The sequence below is a fragment of the Anopheles cruzii genome, chromosome 3 (assembly GCF_943734635.1).
Source record: "Anopheles cruzii chromosome 3, idAnoCruzAS_RS32_06, whole genome shotgun sequence".
NCBI lineage: Eukaryota > Metazoa > Arthropoda > Insecta > Diptera > Culicidae > Anopheles > Anopheles cruzii.
In genome coordinates, this window is record NC_069145.1 from 70,555,475 (window position 1) to 70,565,061 (window position 9,587).

General features: G+C 49.3%; 1 protein-coding gene across 1 annotated transcript in view; it reads right to left on the reverse strand.

Moving 5' to 3' along the window:
- Positions 1 to 2,156, reverse strand: part of LOC128275607 (zwei Ig domain protein zig-8-like) — a 54,055-nt gene extending 51,899 nt beyond the window's left edge. Inside the window, exon 1 of the mRNA XM_053014168.1 lies at positions 1,980 to 2,156. The gene's annotated coding sequence lies outside the window, so the exon portion shown is untranslated. The remainder of the gene's footprint in view (positions 1 to 1,979) is intronic.
- Positions 2,157 to 9,587: the final 7,431 nt, after the last annotated feature.

The window sequence follows — 9,587 nt, forward strand, 5'->3', positions numbered from 1 at the left end:
TCTCTAAACTTGATTCATACGCGTTGTCGCGCGGCCGCGGCCGGGACTATCAGAATACTTCCGAGTCATAAAGATCGGATGGCACGCCCGCAGCGCGAAAAGTTTTCACCGACTTTATGGCTTCATCGCCGTAAACGCTGCCTGGCGTACCGTCCACCGGGCAACCCGACCCGCCCGACTCGATGGCACAATTTCGCCAAAGGATCCGCCAACGCTATCGCACCGCCGAGCGGGTGGCTTAAATTTTCCAATAAATATTTATGATTCTTTCGCTTGCGGTTAACCGTTCCGTCGCCGGCCGGCCGGCCGTCCGGGTGAAATCTGTGTCCCGGGATCGGCCACTTCAGACGAAACACTCGGAAAAGTCCCTATTTCCTGTGCCGGCATCCGGCACCGGGCAGTGCAGTGCGAATGATGGGAGACAGTCAACTCGACGGGCCCGCAAACGAACCTACTGTAGTTTGTCCCGCATCAGTAATTAAGCTGAAACAGTGATTTAGAAGAAGCAAAAAAAATCTCACATTGCAGAAACTCCGTCATTCGGACACAAAACACCTGGCCACACGCGACGGCTACACTCGAGGGGAATCACAGCCGTAAATGACTGGTTCATAAATTATTCACACGACCAATTAAAAGATGAAACAATGTTGCAGGCCGGAACTGGTCACCTTCACAGCGGTAATGACCACCTGGGCTGCATAGAATCAGGGCCTATCTGGCAGTGAACAATTATGCAAATTAATATGTCAATATTAATTGAAAAGACCGACAGGCATTGTATGAAAAATGTATGATCAAAAGTGGCTCGCTGGAATTATTCTAACTCTGACAGCTGCGTAATGACGAGTGGCACTAATTGTGCACGACATTGTAAATAAACGTTCAAATATTTCTATTTGTGCTTTTTCAAAGCCCAGTTTTATGCAAATGATTTCACTGTTGGTGACGTATAAACGATCCTTTGAAGCTATGCGTTGTCCAATTCCTTTGTGAAACGGAGCGTTTATCATGTTAAACTATTGCGGTCGTTTTGCTTGCCACGTAGTGGCAACGTGGCACCTTTTTAAATGCTTCCCATTCTTGCCATTCTTGGAACATGCTGGACACACACGTGTTGCTATCAATCGCAAAGTAGCATCAGGCACACGGTTCATCACCTTGCCAACACATGATCCAGGCATATCCGGAGCTCCGGAGCTTCCATCTGTATTAATCCCCAATCCCACTTTAGTCTGATCCGGTCCATCGATCCGGCCCGCATCCGAAGTGTATGGTTTTGCGAAGTATTTTTACATAATTCATCCAACGCACTAGCTAGCCGAAGCGTTCGGTGGTGGTGATCAATAAATTTTGTCACGTTCAGTGACAGGCGATTACGGGGACGAGTTAGTCGTTCCATTCTGCTGGACACACTCTGCAACCAGCTGGCTCACCGAAGACGTCGCCGACACACGGGTACAGTACTTTGTGTGTTGACAGGCAGGGCCAGAATCCATTACCGGAGATACATGCATCGAAAACAAGCACAATTTCGATCTCCCGGGGGTCGACTCGATGTTTTCACCGAAATGTTGTATCTCCCTATGAAACGCTGTGTACAACAGTCGACCAGTCTTGCGCTTGCAACTGATGCCAGCGATATGCCCATGGGGACGACATTACGAAAACACTTTCCTTTTAATGCAATTGATATGATATTTCCGAAACGTGCCAGCGTTAGATTAGATTAGAAAAGTAAAGGCTTAGACCAAACGTTGAACTGGGAATCTTTATACAAAATTAAACATAGTTTTTCTGTTTTTTTACTCCTTTTCTGCCCTCTTCCCTGTGTAGTCCGTTTGCCACCGGGAATCGGTTACCAAACCGCTGGTTATTATTTCGGAAATGAAACGATCCGGAATTTGTCGAACAGTGAAAACATTTGCCCTATGAATTATTGCGCCCTGTGTGTGCACAAGGCGGTTGATTCAACATACCTGAGGCCAGCTGCTATCCAGTGTATCGATAATATTTTCCCCGGCGCACCGCCGGAAAAAACACAAACCCGAACTCCAACCTCTGCACGTATCTGGTTCCACTTTTTTGTGTATCGAAATCCAGCCGGGGAAGGCTTTTGGCCCGGCTTTCGGTCAACCGGATGTTTGCCGCGCCAGGGAGTAGCTCAACGGCTCTGCTCTGCCGACCGCAACGCAAATTGTCAATTACCGTAACAGACGTGCCAGTGAGCCGCAAAAACCAGCGGACAGCGGATTCCCGGACGGCCAGGTATATTCACGCAAGTGTCAGGCTCCCGGAGCGACTATACGCCCACTGCAACAGCACCGCAGGGTGTGTGACCGGTTTGTGCTCCATCCTCGCCGTGAGGCCTCGGCTTTAATATTACTTTTTTGCTGTCACTGTATTTTTTCAATTAATCATCCACTGTTGTTTGCCATTAAAATTCACCATTCACCGGAATCGCGTCACCACTGTGCACTAAAGATCGACGGCGGCGTGCGTTGGCACACCTTCGAGCAGATCTATATCGGTACTTTCGGTGTCACATCGTAACCACCCTGTACGCCATCTGGCAGACGGGACAGACGCTAACGTTTGCAGGCTTCACGATTTATGCACTGCAATAAAAAAAAATGCCGAAGAAAATAAGCACGCAGCCAACGAAACGGAGGAAAATCGTTGCTGCAACAGCGATCGTCGAACACTACCAATGGCGCACCGGTACCCCGGAGAATGCCAATAAACGGCGAACATGCAAAATGCGACAAAACGATTACTCTTTCTCTCTCTCTTTCTCTCCTTCTATCCATGCTCGTCGCACTCACAGCACACAGATTATTTGCTGGACGTTATGCTCTCCATGGCAACGGATACACGCACAAAGACCGACTGCAGTTAAGCATCGAGACGGCACTCTAATGTCCCAGCGCAGAGCGACGACGACCCTTGCGGCTGATGCGGCCATGTTTAGTGCCATCCCAATGCGACGGTATGAATTTCTAATCGTCCTTTAAATCCCATCGCTTCCCGGGGTGCCTCGAGCACCGAGATTACAACACCTTTCGATGTTCGATGAGACGGGCATTTGGTTACACCGTTTGAACAATGTGGCCCAGCCAACGGTACGGCATATGATTTAGATTTTGTCAGATAAAAGAGAAACAATTACTAACAGCCAGCAGTTTGAGCTGGGGATAACGCGAAAAACAAAAAACAAACGACACTAATTTTATGTTCACCACACACTCTCATATGCACAGCGCAGGTAAGGCACATTATCAGAGCTTTGGTATCCGAAAAGGTGCCACCATTTACGAAACAAGATAATCCTCTGCCAACCGCCCAGGACATATAGGGATCATTATTCACCGTACCGGCGCACTCGTCGGCTCGGCTCGGCCCACACACAACACACTTTGAAATCGCGCTCTAATCCTACGCTCGACGGCGGTGCCTTCACCGTCCGCTCATTCAAAAAGCAGTGGCCTTCGGGTGGCGTACTTTTTTCTTCTTTTCCACACCGTTTTATTTTTCTTATTTTTCTCGCCTCACCTTTCACACCGGGATAATTAGAAAAATTGTCATGCCGACTGACGTGACGCACCGCTCCGTTCCATCCCGATGCTCATTCACGAAATTTAACAAAAAAAAAAATAAAACCACACTAAGCCATCCATCACCATTCCCGGTTCACCGGGCGGGACTCTGGCGAGAGGTTTTTAGGTTTCGTTTTGCGCGACACGTTGCTACGAACAGCTTGCTAGATGATGCACCGAGCTTCAGAGCACAGCAACCATCGCGAACGCTTGACAACGGACAACTGAGTTACTGCTCGCAGCGCAAAGATCCTGCTTCGGGCGGGCGCACGGAACTCACCCCAAACGGAACGCGCGACAGCTGATTCGACGAACGGGAACTTCGGCCCGGGAAGCTCCCGGGGCCGAAGTGTGTGGGTTCGCAGGATCCGGTTCGGCCATCACTCACTCGTTCGGTACGGCACTCACGCGGCGCGCCATAAACGAACCAGACAAACGTGGTTTTGTTTACGTTTAAGGTTAAACCCGTGTTCAAGATGGAATGGCTTGATGGGATGACCGTGTTTCGTTTTTTTTCCCACTGGCATCGCCGTCCTTGCGCCGGAGGAGGAAGCTGGCAAAACGGTCAACCGGCCAACTATCGGCCGACGCAAGGGCCCGCGGACTGACCCGACCCGACGCGACTTGTTTGCTTTTCATTCTTCGCCCTACTTTACTTGGGGCGAAACACGAACCCAAACTAACGAACAAGCCGGCAGCAGTGAGGCGTTTGTGGTTGGGTCCCGGGGACTCGGGCACAAAGTGTCATCCATTTTGCGCGTGTCACCGCACGCCGCACGCGCACTCTGCCCCGCCATCCCGAGCGAGCGTGATGCTAATATTGCATAAAATTATGCCCCGTGCCCCGCTTCGGGAACTAGTGAAGATACCACGCCGGAACCAACGCTATCTCGACGCAGTAATCTATTTATACCTTATTGATAGTGGATAACGCCACGGAGCACCGGGCACGCTGCTGTAATGCCGTAAAATTAGCGACAGTGTCATAAAAACAAACAATATTATTAAGTTGTGCGTTCACTACACGCATCGTGCTGGGCGGGTGCTCAGAACCGTTGAGCTCACTATTTCATCGGGAAAGCCACTATCAAGCCCGGCTGGCCGCCGGCTGTGCCACAATTTTGCCCGCTGCCCCACTTTCGGGACCCGTCGCCGACGAGGTGGTCCGAGGTGGGGCTGATCTTTGACCACCGACAGCCGTTCGCCCCAGGACCGGCAACGGGCTTGCTGGTTCAGAGCAAGCTTCGGTGCTTAACCGTGGCCGACATGTTATGAGTTTTCCGACGACGACCACGATCATGCCGCGTTGCCCTCGTGCGCTGCCCCGGTACAGTTTGCTTTAAAACGTGGTCCCTGCACGAAGCCTACCGAGCGTTCCAGGAAGGTGCCGCTTGCCGGTCCTTCCTTTGGTGAATGATGGTGGTTTCCGATGTGGAACATAGTTAGGCCTTCAGCAGCATGGGGCATGTGAATGGTAGCCCAAGGTAACACATTTATTACATGCGTACAAAGTGTGATCCGACCAACGATCCAATCTGATGCAATTTACTATCTTTTCTTAGCTTATATCAGCCATAAATATTGTAGATAAGTATTACGGTTTGCTGAAAAATGAACTTTATAGTGTAGCGTTGCTTAAGAATCGATTAATATCACACCACAAACACTGTTGAGTAACCATTTAGCCTTGGAAGCCTTTTAACCGGCAAATTCTGTGAAGGGAAAGTGTTTGTAAAGGATCAACGTGAATGTATCGTCAATAAAGCTACGAGCGATTACAGATGCCCATTACGGTATTTGATAAAAGACCCTTTACAAGAAAAGCAAGAAAAATGCTTCATCGTCTGTTTAATACTTTTGCAAAATGTGTCTTATGCTGACACCACATTTCCTCATCACGAGTGGTAAGGTTTACAGGAGCACTCCTTGTCATAAGTCGTATTTCAGCAGCCAAGTTTTCCAGTATGCAAATGACGCACTGTTTTGCAAAAATAAAAACCAAACTATTTTCCATAAAAGGCGCTTGTTTTCAGTTATTACCCACCAATGTTGCGTAAATTGCGTTCTATTGTTCCACATTTCCGCTATTCTGCAGGATGCTTGGTTAGGCTTGAAACCGTTTTACCCAATTATACTCCCACGTCGACAACGGCAACACTGCTCACCCGCAACACGGTGGGCGTCATACGTTTTTTTTTTCCTCGCTCTATCTCTCTGCCTTTCGGCAATCCGGCATCTGATAGCGTATGGGGCTTCTTTGATGCATCACCACCACCCATCATCATCATCATCATCATCAGCAGCAGCAGTATCCACTGGTCCTCTCGGTTGTAGCTGGTGCCGGCAGATGAACCAGAGCTGATACCGCCAGTCAGCCTGCTGCGGCCAGCACGGTCCGATTTGGGACACCGGAGGAATCGCTCGCAGCACGCCTCGCTGAAGGACCCCAGGAGACCCCGGGAGCCACGTTTCGCTACTAAAACAGAACTTTCCCGACCCGACAGCGAGCCACGCAACACTGGAATGTCGTAAAATAAACAAGATGTACATGTTGCAATCGCTGCAAACGGGTTGTTTGTAAACGTTGAGGCGTCGAAAAAAGAAATAACAACTCCAGTCCCAGGACGCGGGAGCAGTCTCACCGTGGACAGCAGTGGGTGTACTGGCGGAGTGTAAGCCACAAAACTTTTCATCATCCTCCGTTCGGGGGGGGCGATGCTTCTTGCAGAGCTTTTATTTGTGCCAACCGCAGCTTAGCCAAGGCGACGCGACGACCACGGTGGATGGACGCTCGGTGTGAAGAAACATAAAAGAAATCCAAGGATATAAAAACAACTGCCCTGCTGGGCGGGGGCACCGCGATACTATGGTCAACGTGGTCCAACGTGGACAGGGCTTTATGGTTGGCGCCAAAAGCAACGATGAGAGAAGTTTTTCGGGAATCGCTTTGAGTCCGATTTGTTTCTTCTTTCTTTCGGACCGTTCTCCGGCACCCTGTTCGGCGAGCTACGGGTTCGGTGCAGTGTCACCCCGGCTAGTGTCGGCTAACCAAACTCGGCTAGTTGAGTCAACAAACTCGACAGTTCCACGTACGTTCTACTTGCGCCGTAGATCTCCATACGTGCGGCTTCTGAAAGCCTTCGGTCACAGTGCGCTCTAAATGAAATAGGATACGTCTGGATGCTGTAGTGCTTCGTAACATTCGCTTCTTAATTCTTCTCCAATGTGATAAACGTAGCGTTTTCGAATAGCATAAGAGAATTGAATGATACGATACAGTGTGATAACATCTTCGATATTAATGTCCACACGAACTGACTATGATTGAGCTGCTACATCGATCATCCAAATTTTATTGACACGCACCGTTGACACTCCATCAGTTGTTCGTCAGAAATGCTCACTCACGAACGTCACAATGACCTCTTTATGTTGTTTGCACAACTCCCTTTCCTCACAAATGCAATCATCTTTCATTCAGCTGCCGGTTTGGGCCGTAACTTTCGGGCTGCACCGTGCGCAAGTTTGTTGTCACTCCGTCGGCGCCTGCCGGGGTTTTGAAACTCTTGTCACGCCGATTCTTTTACGACTGTTATGGACAACCGCAAATGCACACACACACCCATAGTAAGTGTGGCGTGGCGTACCAAGTAGAAACCCCTTGAGCAGTTTCGCCCGACGACAACAGCAATCACCGTCAGCATCACAGGATCGGCCCAGAGAATGGCCATTTGTTGTGTGAGCGACCATCATCAACCATTCGAGGGCCTTACCCTGCAGCTGCTGGTCCGTGGTCTATAAAACGCAATTGACATTCCTCACCTTCGCCACTCCGGCCGGGCCGGACCTGGCTTGGGTTAGTCCAGCACTGTGACAGTAATCGTCAGTTATATGATAAAACTGGTCCCATCTTCTCTACGGGCTCTGCGGTTGATAGCATCCTCTAGGGAGAAAACAGGTGGCCTGAAGGCACGGTACGTCCCCGCAGCATCGTCCTATGTCAGTGACAATCGATCTCGACGGGCCGACGGGCCAAAACACGCCCGTGTTCTGACAGCCCGTTCGATGCGGCCTTCTTGCTAATCTTACATTTCTACCGCCGAGTCGTTTAACTCCTGTGACCACCCCTAGCAGTAGTAGAACGGCTTACTATCCTAGCACGCCGGGGAAGGCGGCGAGGTAATTATCTTTTACCCCCGTTTGACGTTCGACAACCGACGCTCCTGGAGGGTGGCCGTTGATTGCCGTCTAATAATTAAGCCAATTCGCAACGATTTGGCGAAAGCGTGCACCGACCACCGGGGGGCATCGTTGGGGCGATGGATTTTGATCAATTATTTAAACAAACCCCTCTGGGGACGACCCGCTCGTTCTAGATCGTAGTCCGTTAAGGATTGTTCCGTTAAGGATTGGACAAATGTTTGTAGAAACCTATTGGATAAATCACCGAACCAACCTCATGGTAGATTTCGTTGCAACTTTACAAAGTACAATTACGTTATAAATTAATTTCAGCTGCAAACCATTCAAATTGTTTGGAGCTATGGCATCCCTAGGGCAACTTTCTCAGAAGAAATTTTGAAGCAACCCCCCCGAATATTTACAACGAGTTTCAGCAGCCCACTTACTGACGAGCGCTTCACGTCTCAATCTGAATCTGAACTTTAACTACGTCTGCCTCCACTTGGCGCGTTTTCTGGCAATATTTTGGTCTCAAATCTGTCATGATGCGCATGTTAAATGGACAAACATCCATGATTTGCTGCTCAATCAGCCACATCACATCTTTCACAACGACATCACTGCTGCTGATTCGATAGTTTCCGACGAAAGGTCACAACAGACTCGAAAACATCGCATACGGGCATCGCACAACAACAAAGCTCTTTAATAGCGTCCCGCGGGAGCTGTAGATACACCATCCTTAAAATCACTGGTGACCGCATCGAAATTCAACCTGTTTGCGTATGTTGGCACCGAACCACCGGCATCGAACCACCATGCTGGGCAAAAATATGTATAAAATTCCGGGCATACAAGTATTTTTGAACGAAATCAATCTCAGTTTTGCGCTCACTCGCTGTAGAATAACGCGAAACTCTGTACCAATTCGTGGCTTCAAAAGTTCCAATTACCCGCGCGGAAGTGCATCATTTAACATGCCATGGAAATGGAAATATTTCTTCTTGTTTCGCTCACGCTCATCGTCAATTAACTCAACCCGTAGGCGTTGTAACGGATGACGTAAAATAATATTTGTTTAAGGCACCGTCCACAGTATCCGCTTTTGCCGGTAACGCTACCAACAGTGTCTGTTGGCGGCTGCACTCGCTCGACACGTTCAACATTAATTTTCCCGCCCCATCGATGTCGCCGCGGACAGGAAAAGCACTTAATGCGTTGATTAAATAACTTAAGCCAGTGCGATGGGCCGTGATATATATTTTTTAATGTCGCCCATTTTCACCGAAGGTGTCACGGTGAGTCCTGTGCGGCCAGAACTATAGCCACGGCTGCTCACGAGGAGCGAATCCCTTGCAGACGAGTGCAGAAGTATCACATAAAACCATGAAATGAACTGATTTCAGCAACCGGGCCCAAGAGTGGTTACAGCAGAAGTATAATCCTCTTTCGCTCGATTGGTGAGGGAATTATTTTTTTCAAGTTCCCTTCACGCCTGATCCCGACTCTACGATGTTATTGTAGCCATTTCTGCGTAGTCGCTGAAGTACGCTGTTTTAAAGCACACGCCAGCTGAACAGTTGGGAGCGAGTCGGAAGAAAAAAATAACTTTTGGCATCCACTACTGTGGCCCATGGCGTTACCTACGGAACTGCCGGAAATTGTTCAACGCGACAAACGAAACGACACTTACACGCACGTGTCGCCCGACTCTTAAAACCCCGTCGGGTTGGGCGGGTACATGCCTCTAGTCCTTAGCGACGCGAACCTCCCGAGGTTGCGAGTGGAAAATCGACTTCAAAGACGCTT